Source organism: Megalops cyprinoides, chromosome 1 (assembly GCF_013368585.1).
Source record: "Megalops cyprinoides isolate fMegCyp1 chromosome 1, fMegCyp1.pri, whole genome shotgun sequence".
Classification (NCBI taxonomy): Eukaryota; Metazoa; Chordata; class Actinopteri; order Elopiformes; family Megalopidae; genus Megalops; species Megalops cyprinoides.
Genome location: NC_050583.1, coordinates 64,254,282 through 64,279,474, shown reverse-complemented (window position 1 = coordinate 64,279,474; position 25,193 = coordinate 64,254,282).

The window sequence follows — 25,193 nt, the reverse complement described above, 5'->3', positions numbered from 1 at the left end:
CATACATAAACCCTGTTTTAAGTGCTTCAGCAGAGAGTTACATGCCTCTATTATTAAGCACTTTCAGACATAGGCCTCTTAAGCACCTATGTGGGAGACGTTCGTTTGGGGCATAGTTCTTCGTGTAATGCTTGATAGCCAACTGACCTTCTCTTCTCAGGTGACAGCGGTGAGTCAGGCTTGCAGATTATTACTCTACAACATCCGAAGGATCCACCCCTATCTCACTGTGTATTCAGCACAGCTCCTAATTCAGGCCCTGATCCTCTCATGCCTGGACTAAAGCAACTCCCTGTTCGCTTGCCTTCCTGCATGTGTAATCAAACCTCTGCAACTAATCCAAAATGCAGCTGCACGACTTTTCTACAATCTCCCTAAATGTAGTCAAGTTACTCTTCATCTCACTTCACTGGCTTCCTGTTATTGCTCGCATCAAGTTAAAAACCTTGGTGCTGGCATACAGGACAGTGAATGGAACAGCTCAGTCAAACCTACGACCCCTCTTCAAACCCCAAGTTCGCTGTGTTCTGCGTCCACAGGTCACTTGACTACCCCAACCCGGCGGGGTCGCTCTTCTCAGTCACAAGCTCTGTCTATACTGGTAAATGGTGGAATGAACTTCCCATGAGGGTTAGGACAGCGGAATCACTGGCCATCTTCCGATGCAGACTGAAGACCCACCCACCTTGATTCCACTTCTACCCCCCCCCCCAATACCTGCTACTTTTTGCATTCAATGTATGATGTAAACTTTATGCATAGTAGTATGATGTATTATTTGTGTTCAAGGACCTATTGTATCGTAGTATACTTTTGTCAGAGTGCACACATTAACTTGTGGTAGGGCTTGAATAGTATTATGCACACACTCACTGGTCTGGGAGTGTTGTGAGCCTGGGCTGACACTGTTGCTTGTTTAAACTGAATGGGTACACTGATGTTCTATTGCAATAGAAGTCGCTCTGGATAAGAACGTCTGCTAAATGCATGTAATGTAATGTCTACCAAAAATGAGGGCATGTTACTCAAAACGAGAGTGTTACACATTATTTTCCAAGATATGCTTATTCTACTTCAGTCTGTTCTCTCTCCACAAACCTTCCACATAGGAAAAGATAAAGAAGTCATACAGTGTAGCCATCATGAGTAATAACAATATTATTGGTGAGTAGATGGGCACAGTCCACTGAAAATTTAGTGAGTTTCTACTTGACATAGATTGAATTTAATATCACCCTGTCTATCAATGAAATGTTGAACTATTACTAAACCTGGCATAATATTTCTCTGTATTTGAAAAACTGGGGGCACAGACTGAAAGACATGTTTTTTGTAAATTAATTTGACTTCCCAAATGTGCTGCCCCCTTGGTGCATTTGCCTTGATTTAAAAAAGCACAAGTATTCTGGTGCAGCCATGCACGCGTGGTACGTAACACCTCTGAGGTGTTTGGCACTTTGAAGCAGAGCTCCAACAGTGGTCACCGAGAGGATACTGGAGATTCTCAGGTCTTTGTCATACAGTGTCTACATGAGCTCCTATTGTGCAATCAGATCACACATCAATTGGAGGAGTTTTCTATCAGCGACCGAAAAATGTTCCCATATGGAGTATAACCTTTGAAGTAGCCCTATATATGTGCGACAAGAGCTATGTCCTTGGTTCACGTTTGGCTCCTCTCTGATAGTCTCATACCTCTGACAGCTCTGTTAGGGGACCCATCTTTGCTCTGGAAGTTGGGGGGGATACTTCCCCCCCAAAACAGCTGCACCAAAGTTTTTAACTAGCTGTGGAAGGGTAAGATTCCTTGACCACAGCTGCACCCTGCATCCTGAACTCAACTCTGGGCAGTCAAGCTTTTTCCAACGCACTCCATTATAAATCCACAACCAGCTCTGGAAGAAAGTCGCTTGATAATAAATGAGGCACCCTTGGAGATCGAAATGACCCAAGACAAAGTTGGAGGCTATCAGTAAAGGTAGCACTTATCACATTCAAAGACAACTGTTTCTCTTTGACGTCCTGGCAAGGAAACTACAAGACCTAGCTGCAGGTAATATGTAGCACTTTGTGTGACTTAACACAAGTTTGGTGGCTGTCAGTGAAGACAGCTCTGATGGATGCAAAGTCAACAACATGGAACTGCCAAGGAAGCCAGAAACACAGGCCTCCAGTGCATTGTGTTAATAAACTATTCACTATATTGTCACATTCTCTGTGTTTTGTATTGACAAACTGGGCTCTAACAGGCTTAAAAGATCTCATTTTATTAATTTTTACATTTCTTGATGAAGAATAGTGGTGATTATTTAGTGATCATTATATCAAGAGACTGATTAGTAGAATCAGTATACACCGGGACAATGATGATTTTATTCTGTGTAGTTTTTAGGTTGATCACAGAGTTACGAACTGTGACCTACATTCCAAGTGATGCTGCTACGTCGAACTAATCATGCACACAGGCATACTGAAAGTGTGTACGTGGCACAAGGCAGTCCCAACGGAGAGGCCTATGATTTCCAGTACTCATATAGCTGTAGTTCAGTATTAGGTCAGTCACTCCATATTTAACCATGTGGGTGGATCAGATATATTAATGCATATATCACAACCAGGATATCTTAGATCTTTGCTTCTTATATTAAAAGTTTTGTTCTTGAGTGATATAGGGACTCTCTACCCTGTGGGACTTTCTCCCACTCTGCCTCCCATGTCAGTGTTTGTGACAAAGAGGATTCGGGTCAGTGTGTGCTCTCCTATCAACCAAAGATACCCTTTGAAGCAGTGTTTTTCCAATTAGGCGCCAGACTCTAGACGATGCAAGGTCAGTTATAATCAAATATTCTGTACAGCTTAGGTTATCAGTTTCCCACTCTTTAGGATGCTATAAGATGTTCTTTGTGAAGAAGAGTTGCCCAGCAGCGGAGACGGACCGGACCGTGAGAGGTTGATGAGTGTGTAAGGCGTAAGACTCTAAGTATGAAACTTAGTGTGTGTAACTCTGAAACTCTGTGAAGCCTTGCTGCACTGAAGATCATCAATAAACATCTTTTGCCTCTTCTGCAACAACGGTCCAGACTGAAGTTCTTTGTGTAACAGTTTATTAGTTAGCTTGCAAGTGCATCAATTTCACTGAAATCCAACATTGAGAAATGCAAGCTATACTCACAAAATGACTAGGGCCTCTATGGAGATTGTAATATTTCCTACAGAGACAGCATCCTGTCTAAGAATAGGCATGTCTCCTACACTCTGCTACATTAAATGCATTTTTTACGTCTGTGCACGCTGAACATCATAAAAGGACCACTTGCATAAATACAATGGCAAATGAAAAAAATTCCTCCCGGACCGCACACAGTGTTGTGAGAGCTGACACAGTTGTCGCTGAACAGAAATATTTAGGACCGCTTTGCTATTAGCAAGCTATTCTGAACCACTCACTAGTTCAGACCACAGACAACCTCATCTCTTTCAGTGTACAAGTGTTCAATCAGTTCCTGTGTAGGATGCTATGCACACAGAGGCAATCATAAGATTCCTCTGCACTCAACTTTAAAATGACAGTTCCATGTAAAAAATGCAACAGGACATTCTAATATTGTAATTCATATAGCTGGTATATATACAAAAAACATTTCCATATTTTCTGTGGATGTTGCTCTGTTATCTACCTGATGAGTAATGTGAGAGAAACCTTTGAAGTACATTGTGGTGTTTTTCCTTTTTAGACAAAAGATAGACTAATGATGTTATTCACTTGTACCATTTTATACAGAAGTATTGAAAAGGTTCATCTCAGTTCCAGAACAGCATTCAGTTTCTCTGAGGTATCTGCTAAGCTTTCATAATTTAAGTGAGTGTCTTTTGATTGTGTTTTGCAGAGGCCACTGGGTTCTGGACAGGGAGGTGTGGTTTTCCAGGGCAGCTTACATTTAACCAGAGCACGCAACTTTGTACCACAAATTTTAAGTGATACACGAGTGCATAGGCTAAGTCTGAATCCCCAAAACTGAAAAAAAAAAAACATGCAAGTGAGGCACACAAACGCTTGGTACCTTTAAGTCTGAAGCCCCATAGTGTATACCATAGCTATGTCAATCCTGTACATAATCACCTAATGCCATGACAGGGTTACCCTATAAACTCTTTACAGTGTTGCTCTATTACCTTGCAGGATAATATCACTCTGTGCAGCAATGTTCATTAAATGGTGTTAAATTACTGTCATTTGATTTGTCAGTGGCAACTTTTGCATTATTAAACCATCTGGTAACAGGAAGTGTATTCAGAAAATTTGTTCAAAGCCTATTTCTAAATATAATGAACAGATATCTGCAGTTTCTAGTTCTTGCTGTCAGGGCTCCGCCCCCCTAGCTGTGGTGTTTTTGTTTTTCCCTGTCCATGTGCTTTTTGTTTTTCCTTGTGTTCCAGCCCCGCCCTGCTCCCCGACTGGTCTCCGCCCGCCTGATTGCCCCATTACCTTCACCTGCCTGCCTGCTCACCTGCATCCCATCTCCTCATCAGCCCAGCCCTATTTCTACCCTGCTTGTTCCTGTCTTGTTTGCCAGTTCGTTGCAGTGTGTTTTCGTACCTGTTTCGTTCCTGCAGTTTTTTTTTGGATGTCTGATTTCTCCGTGTTTGACTCTGCCTGCCCTTCGTCTTTGTTTTCTGCCTGCCGTTTTGTCCCGTTGCCTGATCGTTTGCCTGCCCGGTTCCTGACCCTGCCTGCTTCTGTTACCGACCCTGCTTTTGTCCACGGACTGCCTTCCGGTTTTCGACCCTGCCTGCTTTTGTTGCGCAACTTGCCTGCCGTCATTAATAAACCCGCCTGGAACCTGAAGCTCTCTTGGTCTGCGACTGAGCCCTTACACTTGCAGTAAAGACTTAAGTAGTGAAGGTGAAGAGACAACTCTTTGTTACCAGCTTTGTAAGTAATTATGCAGAAAAGGGACTGCTTTGACTTATTCACCATGTTCAAATTTTGTGTTAGAGAGGTGGAAGCTAACAAAGCTGTGTAACTTGGCTGCTTGGTCAAACAAAAGTAAGAGTATCAGTATATGATGCCTAATGTCTGCTTAACGGAGGAAATGTGATATGTCCAGTATATAAAAATAACACTTAAGACGTAAAACAAAACTTCATTCAACCTCCCCATGTTTGTGTCTGTGTGATAATACAGCACAGAACAGAAACACAAACCAAAATGGCAAAAACGTATACCTTTCTAGCAAGTGAAGAGGCAACATCTTCTATGGTCAATAAATAATCATGTTGATGGGCTAAAATATGTCAGCAAGACCTTGAATAGTGGTTGAAATGGTTAAGGATCTATATTAGCTGAAATTTCGTATGCATTATGTCTTCAGTACTTTCAGAAGCCAAGCGCGCAGTGGTACCCCAGAGCTCAGACTGAGCTCACTTTGAATCACTGACAGGACAGGCACAGCATTCAAGTTCATTACTCCCACCATTCCTTGTGTTTTCAGGGAAACTCTGGCTGCAAGGAATATTCTGGTTATCTGTTCATTGTTGTGATAAATTTTAAATATATTGCGTTCGTATGTCCGTCAGAGGCCATTGCTCAGCACTCACCAACCTCTTTCCCATCACGTTTTACCTCTGAAAATACTGTGTGACATAAAGTTTTGCACAGGAAAGAACACATCAGTGCTCTCTACTGTTATCTATTAGGATGTTACTGTTGTGAAAATGTTACTATACAATAATATTCTTTATATATTGCATGAAATCTAATCTTAATCAACTACATGTAAAACTTTAAAACGCATTTAACAAGAAACAACCAAAACCAAGCAAGCATTCACTATTACTGTCTCAATACTTACTCCATTGTTCAACTATGGGTCTGACAGGTCTGATAAGAGAATTCATCATTTACAAACACAAGCACAAATGTAGCTAGCAGCAGTTTTACATTCTGACCCTTATAATGGAGGCATATATTGCAACAACCTTATTTAAATGAATGTGAAGCATACTATATACCATCATTCTGACAGAGTTGAGATCAAGCTTTGTGGTGGAAACACCACACCTATACTCACTTGGGATGTCCAGTGTGCTGTGGTGAGTGGTCTTGATTCACTGTATTTGTTGCATAGTGTCTTAGAAATGTAATGACATGACAATTTATTTTTCGTAGTTATTTTAGCCTACTTTAACAGCCATTTCTCAGTCTGTCTGTTGTCATAGTCTACATACACATACATACATACATACACATCTATAAAATTTAGCTGTAATATGTGAATTAAAATATTTCTTGATCCACTTCCGGAAATGGCTTCCGTGAACAAGGCTGTGTAACTGGTGAACACTTACTGGTGTAAGAAGCTACAGCCTTTCTGGGACATTCAGTTTTATGTCAGGTTTTGGGTTACGGAATCCCACAATCGTGTAATGTCCTATGTCTAGAAGTGTCTAAAGAAGATCAATATTTAGTCAAGGTACTTCTTGCAGCTAGTAAAAAGACTGTCACTAAGAATCACTAAGAATTGGCTTAAAACATATATATATATAGGAAATGTTTACATATAGGTTAACAATGAAAGAAGGACGCTTTGAAAGAGACTGAGGAAAGTGGCTACAATACAAATAAAGGCATAAATAGTTAAGGAGACCTACATAGGATAGGATACAGGATACAGGCTCTGTTTACATTTTCTTATATTGTTCCATTTTTTCTTTTTTGTTTTATTACACTTTTATATGTAATTTCAATTGCATCTATTTTTTCTTCCTGTATGTGTTTTGGGGAACCAATAAAGAAAAAGTAAAATAATATTTCTTGATTAATTCCATATTCTCTTCATTCATTACCCATATGTTACAAAAATTCAGTTAATTCAGTGCTTATTAGTACATTCTCACAACATCAGGAAAGAATTAGAAACAAGAAAAAACCTCTTTGACAACAAAATTAATGCATAGTTTAATAAATTATGCATTAATAGTCCTTATGTCCCTGTTGAGATCCAGGCACAAATCACCATGCTCTGTGCTTTGCGATAATAGTACTCTGTACTCTCTCTGTACAGCATCCTTAAGCAAACTATAATTACAGAGCCACCACAACTGAAAGATGAGTTTGCACTTTGATGACATTCCAGTGAAGAAACTTAATAGAGGCTGAAATTAAAAAAGGAATTACAAGAAGAAGAATGCTTCAGTAAATTTTAAAATTTTTACTCCAAAAATGTCATGCAGTTTGTTCTAAGAGGTACTCCCTGTCACAAATATTGATGTGTAATGTACTGATGTGTACACTTTGTGGCAGGATTTGTGTGTAATGGAAGACAGTCAATAGATTGTCTGAATCCAAAAAAGAACAATGAATCCTATAACTGTGGCTCTTAAACTTTTTCATTAGAGCTTCTGTGAATGCAAAAAAGATTTACACGAGGACCCAAAACAGTTTATTGTTGAATCTCGGTTTTTTTTATCAGAAAACCATTATCATTCATTATCAGCCGTATGATTTATATAACCAAGAATAATGAGTCATATGAGCACATTACAAGTAGCCTTGATTTTTTTTTTCCAATTTCTTTCCAAGGTCAAGTAACACCCATGTTCCAATTAAACCATAACCATTTGAGGCTCTCGAGTGGTTCAGTAAGCAAAGCCTTCATTGTTCAGCATTAGCTGAGAGTCCATAGCAGTGGGGGGGGAAAAATGGTTTCATTCCACCAGGGATGCTGTAGGTAGGTCAGCCAAATTATTTGTTTGTGTTTCCTGTAAAACTACAGCACAGCAAAAGAACCATGGCACAAGTAAGGAAGAACTCACAGTGAGCTGTGCTTTTGTTTTGAAACAAAGCCTTACTGAGTGGTGTGATAAGAAGCCAAGTGGCTGTTAACAGTCAGTAGAAGCTGAAAAACTGAAGTGGAAGCAGAGCTGCAATTAGCAAGTGAGATGGGGCATGAAGGAATTATCAGTTGACCCTCGTTGTGATTAATGATTAATGCTGGTGGTGAGGGATAAAAACTGTAAAACTGTAGTTACGCTAGCTAGCTATGCCACTAAACCACAATGATAGTTAGTTTGCAGTAACATAATGAAATATCTTATTATGCTAGCTAACTAGTAAATGTGTTGCAACTTTTTTTCTCACTTTTATCCCTGTTATGTCTTGTAAGTGGTATTCAGCTTGTGCAAGCTGCATGCATCTCAGGAGATAATGGGAGGAAAGCTGGCAGGGAGTTATGGGCATGTGACTTACAGTGCATTCAGAAAGTATTCGGACGGCTTCGCTTTTTTCACATTTTGTTGCAACCTTATGCTAAAATCATTTAAATTAATTTTTCCCTCATCAATCTACTCTCAATACCCCATAATGACAAAGTAAAAAAACAGGGTTTTAGAAATTTTTGAAAATGTATTAAAAATAGAAAACTGAAATATCACATTGAAATAAGTATTCAGACCCTTTGATATGACGCTTGAAATTTAGCTCAGGTGCATCCCATTTCTCTTGATCATCTTTGAGATGTTTCTACACCTTGATTGGAGTCTACCTGTGGTAAATTCCATTGATTGGACATGATTTGGAAAGGCACACACCTGTCTTTCTAAGGTCTCTCAGCTGCTAATGCATATCAGAGCAAAGACCAAGCCATGAGGTCGAAGGAACTGCCTGCAGAGCTCAGAGACAGGATCATGTTGAGGCACAGATTTGAGGAAGGCTACAAAAAAATATCTGCTGCATTGACGGTTCCCAAGAGCACAGTGGCCTCTATAATTCTTAAATGGAAGAAGTTTACAACAACTAGGACCCTTTCTAGAGCTGGCCACCCGGGCAAACTGAGTGATCAGGGGAGAAGGGCCTTGGTCCAAGATGACCAAGAACCCGATGGTCACTCTGGCTTCCAGAGATCCTGTGTGGAGATGGGAGAAACTTCCAGAAAGACAACCATCACTGCAACACACCACCAATCTGGGCTTTATAGTTGAGTGGCCAGACGGAAGCCTCTCCTCAGTAAAAGACACATGAAAGCCCACTTGTAGTTTGCAAAAAAAGAATCTAAAGGACTCTTGGACTGTGAGAAACAACATTCTCTGGTCTTATGAAACCAAGATTGAACTTGAACAAAGGTGCTTCAGCTAAGCCTCCTCAGGTTCACAGCCCACCTGCCGCCACTGGTATGCAATCATGATTATGCATCTCTGCAATTCTCAAAACTGGCTGAATGCTAATTTTAAAGTCACCCGAATGGGATCGCTGCTATTTGTCTGCTAATTTGTTGCTACCTAATGTGTTGTTACTGTTAAGGTACTGTTTACTGTTTTATTTACAGCGTTTACTTTCATTATTTTATTAAATGTCCTTTAAGTGTCTGCATTTGTGTATTCATTCTGGTGAAACTACATCATAGCTCTGCATGTTTTAGCTATACCTGTGCTGTTGTTGTAGGTTAGCACGCACCCTCTCAAACTGTCCGAATCTGTTTTTGTTCAAGCCATGGTATAAAAAGATACAATATACATAAGCACAAAGCCAAAAATGATATGTTGGCCAAATCAGAAGATGAGGAATTTACAGATTTGTGGCAAGATTATTTAATTTTTTTTTTTTTTTATTTTATTTATTTCATGCCCCTACAAGCATCTACCACTGCAATACTAGAAACTGGACAAAACACTTTGTGTCCTAGAGTTTGGATAGGTGCATTATAGCCTCACATCAGCGTTTACTAAACCTCTCCTGGAGGACCCCTTGTCCTGCATGTTTTAGATCTCTCCCTGCTCCAGCCCAGCTGATTTAAATGATCAGTTTATTATTAAGCAGCTTCAGGAGTTCATAACAAGTTGATCATTTGAATCAGCTGTGTTGGAACAGGGAGAGATCTAAAACATGCAGGACAAGGGGTCCTCCAGGAGAGGTTTGGGAAACGCTGCCTTACATGAAAGTATCAGTGTCCACTGGGCAGTATCTTGGCTCTGAAATTGTTGCCTGAGGTGGTGGCTCATAAAGTAGTACAATTCCCCCATTCTCACACTCATAGCCCCCTGGTAACATGTATCAGGCTCTGTTGCTTGCATGTGATTTTCAAGAATCATCATACAGTATGTTTTCTAGGCTTCAGGCATCTCCCCATGCAGGATTTTCTCAATTATTACTATGTCAGGGATAGAGTTAGCTTGACCAGAGGGTGAAATAAGCAAATAGCAGGCAGGTTAACTGAGAAAACAATTTTATTTCAATTCATATTCATGAGAATAGAATGTGGCTAGTTTCTTATCTCTTACTGAGCAGCAGTAGTAGTTTTTTTCTTTTCTTTTCACTGAGTGTTTGACAACAGTAGGTTTGATTTTGTCTTTTTTTAATCATACACATTGTTTGTAATGCAAATAAGGCCACCTCAAAGACTGGATATGCAGTATTTCCAATGGCACAATCACTGTCATATATTCAATCTATTCAATCATCTATTTCTTGCTACATACTTGCTACATCACGCTACATGTTTAGAACGAGAGAAGACATATTGAGGCATAATGAGGCATTTGCAGATGTGTGATATATATATGTATATATATGTACACATAGTGGATAAAAAATCAAGAAAGTCTACACACCCTTTCAAAATGTCTTTTTTTATTGCCTTGAGAAATGAAATGAAAACCCATTAAATCAATTTTCCCCACTTTCATTTACACATGGTAACCCACAGCATCAAATTCAAAAGAAAAGGCAATGCATTTCTTAATTTAAAATAAGAAAAAAAAGATGAATAGGAAAAAAAAACACAATGATTGCACACCCTTTATAATGGGAGTTGTAATTCTGTTCAGGTATAACCATTCACCATCCAAATCATGCCCAAAGTTAACTGAAGTGATTCTGATTACTTCAAGACAAAATCAGCTGCTCATCCAGGTTTCTCAGCAGGCTTCCTTGTTTCTTAGTGCATACCAGTGTGAGGAAAACAACTATGGGCAACAAGGAGCTAACAAAACATCTCAAACTGTTGAAAGGTACAGATCAAGAGAGGATTATAAAATATATCAAAGGCCTTAAATCTGTCATAGAACACAGTAAAAACCATAATCAAGAAACAGATTAAATATGGATGGATGGATATGGATATGGATTAAATAAATAAATAAATATTGTCAATCCTTGGACTATTCATAAGTCGTCCCCTCGCAATTTAAATGAATTCGAACTACTGCAAATAAGAATGGAAGAAAAATATAAAATATAGATGTGAGGAACAGCCTGACTGCAGTTAGCAAAACAAAATGTGCTTCCACCAAGTGTAAATTTAAGGGTGTGTAGAGTTTATACAACCCAGATGTTCAAAGTTTTTCATTTGATTTTCATTTGTCTGACTTCATTTGTCTTGATTTCAGCCTCTGAAACACCAGCAACAAGAAAATTTGAATGGATTTGTAGAATTTCTAGATCCACTATGTGTGTGTGTGTATGTACACACATATATAGCGCTGGGGAGTTTTTCAAATGAATATTGCAACTGTGTTTCCTCAGTAATTTTATATTATATTTATATTATATTATTCTGAAAATGCTGAAAATGTTTTATATTACATCAAATGGCAAGGATAACTTTCTTTATAATTTCCTTTATAATTAATAATCTACATTATAAGCAATGCTATACTTAATTTGCTGTACATGTGCAGATTGCCATATTCACCTCAGTGACATAATGTGCACTGAACTCTCAGATTGCTCCTTTTCAGTATAAACAGATGGTTGTATTCTGTTCATCAGAGTAGATCATGATTATTATATTAATAAAGTCTCTCTCATTAAAGTATGGAAGTACACCATGTTCTAACTTGAGGCTATAACTATCAGCAACTCCTGGGGGGGGGGGACTATCAGTACCATGCAAGCTTATAAATATGGCACATCAAAAGCCACCAATTAGAGTAATCGTGAATCATATTAGTTCCACTAAAAACATCTTTAAATTTTACAAGAATGCCCGCTCTGAGCTGCTGAAGCAAGGCCAGGTGGGGACGTTAAAAGCTTTACAGTGAGCGGAACCAGGGTTGTTGGCTCAGCGGGAAGAACCCAATAAAATTGTGTTTATGTGTCAGTAGAAATTTCCACTAGATTTTCTGAGCAGGTGCCTTTCCGTAAATTACCTTGCCGTGATGTTGACATGGCAGCATTGTTGCAGGCTGTAGAGGAAGCTGTTAAGTGCAAGTAACAAGTCAGCAGATATATTAAGCCCAATTAACGGTCCTCACATGGTTTATTGTTTCAGCACCTTCCCAACTTAAGTGCAGTCAAGTTGTTTTTTCCTTCATTATAGTAAATATGTCCTTTCCATAAAGCAGTTAGGCTTGATTGCAGAGCAGCTGTCTTAATTAAACATGGGCACTCTTGCAAGTTGTTCTTGTACGATACTGCTTTGTTTGTCCTTTGTAAATAATATGTCACCAGAGGTAACACTGTGAGATGCTCTGTCTTCAGTATTTCCATCTTTTGCAAGTTACTCCCAATCTCCTCTTCTCTTGTACTATTAGTTTCTGCATCCACCTTCATTATTTGAGATTTTTAATCTAAACTTTAAATACTTGGACTGTAACAATAAAAGCCTTATCTCTCTCTGCCCTGTGTTTATTGACTTGTGATGTTATCAAATTATCAAGAACAAGAAAGGTTGTGTTTTTACTTGTAAAATTTACTCATCAAATCCATAACAAAATCTCATTGCATATTATTGATATCTTCAAAATCAGCAAATTCATTTTTACTTGTAAGAGTAATCTGGTAACCTGTATTATTAGAACATTTTTCACAAAAAAATCCCAAAGCTTTCATTAATAAATCAAGGAGGGACTCCTAACTGGATCAGAAAATAAAAGCACTTGTTTCAAGCACAGGGTCAGCCCGGGTCAAAGCTGGCCACGTCATTTTCAGACAAACACCGCAAGCCCACGTCATGAAAAATTTGGTTTTGCTCTGTTGGGGATAGGGCCAGGCTTACCTTCAGGCACCCTTGGATCCACCTTGGCCGTTGTACATTGTGTTATGATAATATCCTAACAATGGTGGGTGCACTGTACGATGCAGGCAGGCACATTCAATGATTTCACTTCTTGTGATTGTTTCTCCATGGCAACCATGGAGCACCAGGCTATCAACATGGTTGTATCATTATTTTGCACCATGAAACCAAAAAAGAAAAAAGTGAAAAAGGAGGGTTTGGACCTGCCAGTGGCTTGGAAGGCATGGACGGTGTGGGCTGTCCATTTTCCAGAAAGAGCTGGATAAAAATCAACTGAAACAGTGAGCCAGATTCACGATTCACATGATTCACATGAACATTTTAGAATTCATCAACTTGTTTTTTGCTGGATGTTTTTTGCCCAAGAACAAATTTCAGGAACAACTGCTCTAAACCTCTCCTACCACCTCCTAGATTTTAGCAACACATTTCTTTTTGCCATTGTGATAACATCTTGTATCAAATTCATATTTGTTCAACATGACCTTTTGCAGGTGAAAAGCATAAAAACTGCAATTCAATTTGCAATACAGTTTCCAAATTATCATTGTAAATCTGTCTATAGGCCACTATAGGTTAAAGAGGTTACATGTTGAAAAGTATTTGATTCTGTGCATATAAACAAACACTAAAGTCAGCACTTATGCTTACACTTGGTTTTAGGAACCAAAGAAAGATACAAAAGGAAACCCACACACTGTTATTATCTAGAATTTGAAAATCCCACCAAAAGAAAGGTAAACACAGGTATTGTGCCAAAGCAACCTTTATCAGTGCTACATACTTTTGTGTCCAAACACTAGCTGATGATACTGATGACACTGTTCAACTGGATCACCACGAATGATTGTGCGCACAACCATATACGCTCACTTTGCTCAGTGATGGAGGCTGGTGGATATGTTTGGATACAGCGGGTGGCACAATTTTGTACACAGCGGAGAACTGTGTAAAACCATGTTGCCCAAAGGTAAGGGCAGCATTACCCCGTGGGCAATCTAAACGGCAACCTTTCAGTTACGAATCCTGGTCCTTAACCACCTAACCATACAATGACGACAACAATCATTATGCTACGCTGTCGCCTCAGTGGTTGGCCTGCTGTGTGCTTCACAATATGGCTATGTAACATATCATTCTCTTGCCACCAAATGAAAGGCAAGGAGGACCTATGTGCGAATCACTACAGAGAGCAGGACTACTTTCAGTCAAGGTATGAATGTAAGCAGGCACATTTTTATCCCCAGTTACATCTCTGAAGTCTATTCCCACTTCCCATGTATCGGAAAACAAATTTCATTTTTAGACAAGACAACATAGAGACAAATGTTTTGATCTAAAAATGGATTTAGACATTGGAGTCGTTTCAAAGTCATGCTTATTTTGACCAGTGATTTACTACTGTCCTGGACTTCTGTCAGATTTTTTTAATTCTCTGAATCTGAGAAAATATTTTCCTCTTTTTTCTCTTTTGGCAGACTTTCAGCTGTGTTGCACCTAATTTGAGAACAGTTGGAATTCATCATAATATGAACAAGTAAGAACAAAATTGAGTGTTTCTGCATGTTTCATGAATCCAACATTACTTTTTTGTAAACACTATTTCCAAGCACAAAGCACTCTCATTTTTATGAAGCATTTTGTGGTTCGTAATAATAAGCTACTTAGGACACAGTTTTGCATCGTTGTATTTGGGTGCATTTCACATGAAACTGCAAGGAGGCAGTAGCTGAACAAGTAATGCATGACTGTCTATCACTATCATTTTGCTAACTCAGAAACTCACTCACACACCCACGCCCATGTCTGCAGGTGTTTCCAGAAATGTCATTAGGTTATTATTAATAGCTTTTAGCTAGCTTGCTGTTGAGAAATAATGTAGCACGTTGCTGAAGTGCCAGCGCTCCCTCTCCAGCACCCGTCCCTCAGTTAAAGTAGCCATTACAGGAAATACTAAATCAGCAGCTGTGCTGCTACCGCAACTCTGTTAATTTCTCCACATTTTCTTGGGTCTACATGGAGCATGCTGCAGCAGCCACATTCCTTTTTACCATTGTTTGTTTTGGTCACTGTGAACTTTCTATTGGGTAGTGACAGTGGTCCCTCAGAAATCTCCTCATAGTACTGCTTACACTGCAGGAGCGACGACAAAAAAATTCTGACATGGCAGACCTTTGATGCATTGTAGTGTGATTGAGAGAGAATAGCAGCAATTAATCAGATGCCGTTGACCCTGGGCAGTGTATCCCTGGACTTAGGCACCCATGAGTTACACAGATAGCATCAGAGGGATCACCAATCCTCCAGTGGCATTTGCCTCCTTGCGCACTGGGTCTAATAGTGTGGGGGAAAAAAATAGTCACTGTAGGTGTGCAAGTACATCAGAGGATCTCATGCGCCCCCTCCCCAGCAGTCATTGTGGTGGTTGCATGCTTAACTTACTAACTTACAATCACTTACAATGATATATGACAAGTATATATTCTGTGAAACAGAATAAAAAATCCAATTCACTAACTAATTTAGAATTCAGACTATACTCTTATTGTCAAAATGTCAAAATTCATCGTAAATTCTGAGGTTATGGAGTCAAAGCATTGTTTATTATTATCTGTTTATAATGTAAATACGATGTGACATTACTTTCTTGGAATTATTACTGATATTCTCTTTGGGTTTCTGTCTAATATGATGTAGTAAAAGGCTGTTTAATGAAAGTCAAGACACCAAAATTAGCTTTCATAAACATTTTTTTTTTATTTATTTATGTATCTGATTAATTAACAGTTAATTTACAGTTTATTCTCAGAAAAGCATCTTGATGTCAGAGTGCTAAAAGCAAACTGGGATTTGTGTTCTCCTGAAAAATATCCTTCCACTTGCCATAGTTTGCAGAATGATTATAAGCAAACCTTAAAGTGTCCTTTAAGGCTTTTGGGGATCTTATATCGACAGACCTATCTGTAAAGCATGAAAATCAAGGTTGTGGGAGTGAGATGCATATTTAGGCTGGTACAGTATCCAGAGTGTATGCTTATTTCTCTCCATTTTCTAAAGAAATTCCATAAATGCTCTATTTTATTTCCACTGGCTCCTGGCTCCCTGGGTTTCAGCATGCAAAAATAAAGAATAAGATATTTCATTTCTTGCAAAAAAAACATATGAATTAATACATACAGTATGCATGAACACATTACTCGGTATCAACACTTTGATCTCACAAATGATGTATTTAAAAAAAAAGACATTGATAAATTACCACTCAACCATACCACTCAACTCCCATCCATGTGTACATTATTTGAAGCAGAGAAGATTATTTCCAACATGCAGTGCTTGATTATTTAAAATGTGAAGTCATCAAAACAACTTTGTAGAAGAACTGAAATTTGCACAGAAGGAATGAAGAAATTGTACATGTTTCTACCAATGGTCATGACCTGATTAGAGACCACCTTGCAAGAAAGAGTTGCAGATCATTTGCCATGTCCATCACAATGGTGCCAACTAAACAGAAAGTAAGCTGAACACATAACAGCCCCAATAATCACATGATTTATTGGTTTTAATCATTTATTTTGTGGTCACCTAGATGAATGTCTTACATGAATGGATAAGCAATATTGGAAATGGAAATTAGGCTGGCGGGCTGACCCTTCAAGGAGCAAACACCTTACCAGTTAGCAGCTCAACGGAGGGAGCCAAGGACACCCAGAGTGCATGGGACCTTCCTCTTCATTTGTCAAGTTAATTTTCTCCATGATAGGATCAATACCCAAGCTTTGAAATTCATATTTCAGTGAATTCACTCCATTAGCATCTTACATAACCAAGCTCTTGGCTGCAGAGCCCCAGGACCTTACAGTCAATATCCTAGCCACATGTAAGCAAAGTATTTATAATTTATTACATGTACATGCAATAATAATAATAATAATAATAATAATAATAATAGTGAAGGTATAATCAATACTTTTTTATTAAAGTCCCAATTCCACTGGTTAATATTCAAACCACTCGGAGGCATTTTTCACAACCTGAATGAATATGTCTGGCATCCTATCTGTTATATTTGAATACACTGCAGGAGAAACGGTGGACATGTTTTCTCAGAGGTTGATGAGTCTCTCTCTGTCTGCTGATTGCAGACATTATGTAAACCAATAAATATTGAATCTGCATTACCAACTGCGTACCATGGTTTTACATCAAAAGGTCCACATTTATACAGACAAGTGTTGAAATTCTTGAAATTACTTTGGTATGTTATGTAATCTTAGGCAACTGTGTAGCTCCTTGTTTTTCAGATTTGTTTTTTTTTTTTTTTTTTTACTGGGGGACCATCTTGTATGCTGGTATTCAATTAACAGCTCAATTAAACCTAATTAATTGAGAGCTCAGCTCAGCATGAAAACTAGCATAAACAGCGGGTCCTCAGGACAAGGTCTGAGAAACGCTGGAGAAACTAATCTGTAAGGGTGACTTTGTCATATCTTTAGATTTGGTAAAAAAAAAAGCTCTCACATTATGATGAAAAGTAGACAGATTATGAAAACTGAGTGTGTGAGTATTTGTTTGTGTAAATTGAGTTTATAGTTTCAAAGCCTGTGAGGCAGCTGTCAGCACAGAAAATGCTGTTACATTTAGCTAACCAAAGTTATCCTTATAAATTATTAATCATCAAGATTCAGCAATACTGAAGTTTTTAAACAGTTTAATCAGCTAGGTAGGTCCTTTAATACATAAAATTATCACTAATATAGGTATTATAATGAAAATGAGCCTCTGTTTAAGGGGGCTTTCAGTCCTGAACAGTTTTAAAACATTTTAAGCAATGCCAAGATGCAAATAGCATTTTCATAGTTGGAGGAACCAGCGCCATCTCTCTCCATGTCAGGAAATTCTATGAAAGCACTAATGATCTGAAAATATCTGTCCCTTATATGCAGCCCTTTACAAAGACTGTCAATTGTTAGACAGTCTGTCATTGTTAGACATCCTGGTTTAACCAAGTCTTTAATGTTACCTCTCTTCTGACATTTTCCTTTTGGATATTTGCATTTCTCGTGAATTTTAATTCATCAAAGGATGGGTTATTTGTGGATTGCTCAGATCCCTGAGACAATGACAGCACTTGTGGAGATTCATTAGCCTACAAGGTACTCATTCCCACATTTAGAAAATAAATTATTTCCACCAGCTTCTCTCTCTTCCACCCTTAGCCAGAATGGCTCTTTTAACAGTTGTTTTTCAAAACTAGCATTCATTTCTGCAGGTCACAGTAGCACCGGAGTTAACTGTGTTCTCCTGCGGTCTTGGCTGAGACGTACAGTATACATTGTGCAGTCGCGGCCAGTGCAATAGAACAGGGCCACTGACAGAAGATTAATTGGGAAACCTTTCATTAATTAATGGCATCAATCTGCAATCCCTTTTCCTTTTATCTGTAGGCCGCTGTTGCCTGGCTTGGGAGGACATGAGCTAAACTGCTAAGAGGTGGGGACGCAATGTCCATTTAGGATATCCACTCCCTTCTCCTTGCCCCTATATTCTTATCCTAATTCCTCTGCCTCTAACCTTTAACCTTCCCTTCTACTTTAGATGTAGTCACTCATTCTGTTCCCTCCTCCTAAACCCTCTATCTCAGGAATACTCCCTCATAATGTATAACACATTGCTTACTTAGTAAAGATTCACTAAATAAATTGTTTTCATTTTCAGCAACATCATATGCATAAACATACGTGTGCATGTATGTGTGTCCACATTGATGTTTGTTTTCAAACTGTTTTTACCTTTTAGATTTTTCACTTTCCATAATTTTTAGGCAACAGAACTGTGGCAGTTGTGTAGCATAGTGGTTAAGAAGCAGGACTCATAACTGGAAGGTTGCCGGTTCAATTCCCTGTTGGGGTGCTGCCGTTTCCTTGAGTGATGTAATGTAACGGGACAATGAAATCAAGATCTGTTATATTACATTATTGTCATTTAGCAGACACTCTTATCGAGAGCAACTTACATAGGTATCAACTTTATCCATTTATGCAGCTGGATATTTACTGAGGCAATTCTGGATAAAGTACCTTGCCCAAGGGTACAACCACAGTTCCCCAGCAGACCAGCAAACATTCAGTTGTGAGCACTGCCTTTTACCACTATGCCACACTGCTACCCAAAAATGTAGAAGAGTTAATTCTGCAGCATTTAATACTAAATGTTAAGAATTTTAAAACATTAAAAAAAGTATAAAAAAATAAAAAACATAATCTTTCCACAAGGTAGTTAGCATTGTGTAAATCCAACTGACAGTAGAACTACTGTGAGTCTGCGTTGCCTTAATACATTGTATGCCTTACTGAACAGATCAACCACTAAACCCATGGCTGAATGTACTGAAATACAAACCCATTATATAGCTGATACCAAATCAACAGGAAGAGAACTGCTTGCTAATATAAGGAGTTTGATCCAGAGCCAACAATTTCCTGCCACAATGTCAGCAGTGGATTGAATAATAAATACCATAGACCTACAACCATTTTTCAGACAATGTGATCCCTCCTATATAGGACTTCATTAAATGCATGTTTTTTAATAATATATTATACATTAAATGTGTTAAATTTTAATTCTATTTAACTGATGTCAGTCAATAATAAAATAATGGGCTTTTAAAGGAGCCATTGGATTATGTGAAACTCACTATTATATGGCACACGGTTACTAGTACCCAGTGTGTCAATTTTTGAGAAGACCTGTACTAGACCATTGCAGACATTTTATGACCTAACATAAAATGGGACATGGATAACATTTCAAAGTTGCTATTGTTCTAAGAACATAATTATTGTATGTTTTACTCACATGCTGAGAATGTGGATAATTCATTTATGCATCATATTCCTCTATAGCATCATAGCAGATCTTTTTGAAAGGGCAAAATAACATGGGGATGAGTCTGCAGTTTGTAAATCAGAGAAAGGGCCTGTGTGGATAACCTTGTCTTTATTTTAACTGGACTGTCAATTGCCAATTAAACATTGCCAGTTGACCAGCAATGTTAACCATGGCATTCGCATCCCATGGAATCAGATCAGATAAATTGAGGATATAGGGAGCAGGTATCCTAAAATGAAATCCACGGATGAATGCTTATTCTGACTGCATGTAGCTATTCAGTCTGGGCTGACTCACCATTATTATACCATGTTGCTGCGTCCGAGAGATGGCTGCTAATGTAAATGTTCCTCCCACTTTGTTTTCCGCCAAAACCTTGAATCACTCTGACCACATTAAACATCTGCCACTCTTTATTACTTGCATCACTGTATAAGTCATACATCTTTACAACATTTCACTTATGTGGTGCATCTGCAGTAACTACATGTACTGATTCTTTCTAGGTCCAGGCACACAAAAAATGGCACACAGAACCACTGCCCCCATCTCCAGCTCCTTGGAATTATACATAGCCAAGCATCCTTCACCAAAACCTCAGTTGTGTACTAAATGGGAGAACATCATTTACACAAAAAGTAAAGTGTTTATTGATCAGAAGGAGGTTTTCTGAAAATGGCATGACAGGGCTTCAGTTCCTTCGATACACTTTTTTGTTGAGATGATACACTTTTTGTTGAGATGATACACATTGCTTTCAGACACTGTAGCAAGGCTACATAATGCAGGGGAAGTAGTAAAATATTTATCTGATCAATCGTGACTGTATTGTCTTTTTGCTTAAGTTTTACAGTTTTGTGTTTTGCTTTTCCCAAGTAGATTTGGCTTAAAATTGTTATATGATGAGTATAATACTAACAACTGACTCTACCAGAAAGTGCAGGTATTTCTGTCTGCTGTTCATTGCCACTGTTATATCAGCAAATGGGCCAATGGAGTTATCCTCTGTTCCTTTAGTGTACTGTGTGTAGCATTATTAAAATGCTAAGTGTCTGAGAAGATATGTAGGATGGCGAAATGTGGTGTTGCAGGTTATATGAATGCTGCTACATTCCGTTAATTTATTGTGCAATTTTGCTTTTGCTACCAGGGAAACTAAACTGTGTAGTATTCACCAGACTTCGTAATCATAACCCTCCAGAACTTCTGGTTGTTTTCTGCTGCTGTTGCTGCTGGGAAATCAGTATTTCCTCTGGTCTCTGGATATTTCATCACACGTACTCAAATCTGAAAGCAATAACTATGGAGGCAAGAGTTAAAGGAGAGGAGCTGGATGTCATAGTCCGAAGGAGGGAAGGCAGATTTGCACACTCTGCCCTCTATCATCCTTGATGATGTTGTGAATTCTGTCACAAAATCAATGAACTGCATGCAGCAGTGAAATGTGAACAGGTCTACAGAGAATCATTTCTTATCTATTTTATGGCAGTTGTTTTTTTACTTGGAGACATGTACTCCATGAACTACACACTTAAACATACTATTCCATCACGTCACATCCCATGTTCAATTCACAGACTGGTAATCCCTGTTTCAGGAACATGTCTAAAAGTGAGAAAAGAAGATCCCATTAAGTACGTCAGATCCCAATACCATATATTTCATCCCACCATGCCACATCAAACTTTCAGAAGTAGGTGTGGCAAAGAAACAAATGGAAACAGTGAGGTGGCAATAAGCTATTTGAAAGCTCATGAAACTGTGAAAACACATACTGCAACATATTCTCACCCGTTATCCTTTTAGAGGAAGTCAATAAAACATATGAGTACATCAAAATCAATGAACACTGTTGTCAACAGAAAAAACGTGTTCCAAAAAACAAATCAAAGACTTGAAACTACTCTCGATGGGGTGAAAAAAGGAATATTTGGCTCTGGAAATTGAGTTGAAGGACCACTAGTATAACAAACATAAAACAAGCAACTAAAAGATGCCAAAGGAGTGAACAAGTAGGGGGAGGAGAAACTGTTAGGGACAAAGTATAAGAAGTCTGAAAAGGTCTTAAAATCCATTCAGGTCAAGTAAACTTTCAGGATCTGAGTGCTGGTCTATAATCAAAGGATTACACCAGTACACCCGTGTGAAATATGAGCACCTTAGTAAGCGGACAGACGCCAATTCTCAAGAAGGAATAATATAACATTTGTAGTATATTGCTGGCGTCCTTGAAGACATTTCCATTTCATAGCCATTTCCATATCATAGCCATTAATATTGAGAAGAAATTCCAAAGAGTTAACCTTGTCAAAGCATCAGACATAGACAACAACAGTCATGGTTTACTAAATCTTTGTCACAAACAGCTAACTTAAGTGTTTTCTGTATATTATACTAAAACAACAGGAAATCTGTAATCGTGTAGCTATCCTCAAGATTTCTGCCTAGTGGCTTGACAAATTTCATGACGACATGCTTTCAGTGCCTGGCACACTTCTGCCTAATTCCTGGAAATTTTAAATTCCCAGGAATGGAGTGGAAATTTGAAGAGTGCATATATACTCAGTGACCACTTTATTAGGTACACCTGTACACCTGCTTGTTGATGCAAATATCTAATCAGCCAATCATCTGGCAGCAACTCAATGCATAAAATCATGAAGACATAGTCAAGTCAAGTAGGTCCAGTTGTTGTTCAGACCAAAAATTAGAATGGGTAGGAAATCTGATTTAAGTGACTTTAACATGGGATGATTGTTGGTGTCAGACGGGGTGGTTTGAGTATCTCAGAAACTGCTGATCTCCTGGGATTTTCATGCACAACAGTTTCAAGAGTCTATAGAGAACAAAAAACATCCAGCGAGCGGCAGTTCTGTGGACGAAAACACCTTGTTCATGACAGAGGTCAGAGGAGAATAGCCAGACTGGTCCAAGCTGACAGGAAGTCGACAGTAACCCAAATAACCACGTCACAACAGTGCTATTCAGAAAAGCATTTCTGAATGTACAAAACTTCAAACATTGATGGTGGATGGGCTACAGCAGCAGAAGGTACCGGGTACCACTCCTGTCAGCTAAGAACAGGAAACTGAGGCTACAGTGGGCACAAGCTCACCAAAACTGGATGGCAGACGATTGGAAAAACATTGCCTGGTCTGATGAATCTCGATTTCTGCTGCGACATGCAGATGGTAGGGTTAGAATTTGGCATAAACAACATGAATCCACAGGTGGTGGTGTAATAGTGTGGAAAACATTTTCTTGGCACACATTAGGCACCTTAATACAAATTGAGCGTTGTTTAAATGCCACAGCCTACCTGAGTATTGTTGCTGACCATGTGCATCCCTTTATGACCACGGTCTACCCATCTTCTAATGGCTACTTCCAGCAGGATAATGAGCCATGCCACAAAGCACACGTCATCTCAAACTGGTTCCAGGAACATGACAATGAGTTCAGTGTACTCCAATGGCCTCCACAGTCACCAGATCTCAATCCAATAGAGCACCTTTGGGATGTGATGGAACGGGGCATTCGCAGCATGAATGTGCAGCCGACAAATCTGCAGCAACTGCGTAATGCTATCCTGTCAGCAAGGAGCAGAATCTCTAAGGAACATTTCCAGCACCTTGTTGAAGAGCACCTTGCCACAAAGAATTCAGGTCGTTCTTAAGGCAAAGGGGTTCCTACCCAGTATTAGAGAGGTGTACCTAATAAAGTGGTCACTGAGTGTATTATTTCCATACAAGAAATGTACCATGGCATCCTCTCCAATGTACACATCATTTTCTCACACATGAAGAGGCCAGAGTCTTGATGTGAGACTGCCGATCATTGATTTCCACTCCTAACGTGGAAATGAACATCAACCTGAATCTAATCCTATGGGTATGTGTTACTCAACAGATCCCAGTGAGTAAGACCCACAGGTGTATGTTCAGTGCATCCTTCCATATAAATGTTCAGTAAGCTTTCCGGTGCTGTTCACAAATACATATCAGGAGCACTGACCCAAGCATATTCATACTAATTGCTGGTAAACCTAAAACATATGGGTCATATGGGTCAGAGCTATATAAACACAGAATATCAGCAGTGCCAGCAAGGAAAGTAAATGAAACTGTGCTTTCTACAGAAACATGGATTCAGATTTTCAATATAGAATTTTGTAGTCAGAAAAGGAGGGAAATGAGAGGGAGACACTACATAATGCATAATGATGTCAAAAGAGAAAAGAAGATCCAAAACAAAATCAATCTCAATTAGATAAAATACATTAGAGTACAGCATCTCTTGTGAGGAAAAGTATTGTGTATGTATGAAAAAAATGTAAAAGAATGCACGAGAAACATGTAAAAACAAATGGAAATCAGACCAAAAACAGCATGTATAGAAAAGGTTTCAAATAGTGTATGCATTTGAACACTGCGGATGGTGTCTCAATCGAGTGAAAAACTTAAAAAAAAAAAAAATATGCACAAAAGAGTTTTATGGCAATCAGTTTAGAAAATCACTGCCAAGAGAAAAATTCAAAGCAGAATTGTAAAAAAAGTCATTTTGGTTGCTTTAGACTCCCCTCTGGTTTAGGCAGATCACTCAGGACCTGTAACAGGTATCTGCACATGCCATATTGTTCTGTTCAAAACTAATTTGTCAAATGGAAAATGTCATTATGAGCCCTGACTATGACATGAGGAATTGGATATGACTATTGATTTATAACACACTGGACAACAATAAATAGCTATTTATATAAATACTGATATAAAATAAATGTAAAAGGAGACTATAGAGCACAACAATAAATAACTGTTTACATAAATAGTGATATAAAACTCAATATAATATACATATTTATATACATTTTGAGAGATTGAAATCAAATGGGTGCAATAATAAACTGTATTTCAGTTCTATTACTAATGAAAAGAAAAACTGCTTTCATTCATAAAGAAATTTTCTTTTATTGTCTACATGGTCAGCTGAGCTGAATACACTGCAGCTATTACTAAGCGAAGATTATTATTATTATTCCTTTGACATCTGACTAAATACTTTGTAAGGCCCACACATCTGGTACATAGCAAAGAAAATGTCTCAAAAATGAGATAAGATAAGCTGAAATTTTATTTGAATTAAATGAGATAATTTCTGGTGATGCAACTATATGAACAGAACCACTATTGCACAGCCAGTTTTCCATTCACCGATGATGTTTTGCCCACATTGACAGCAAAAAGATTCCCATACACTGCAAAATAATCAGTACTCTTCGAAAAA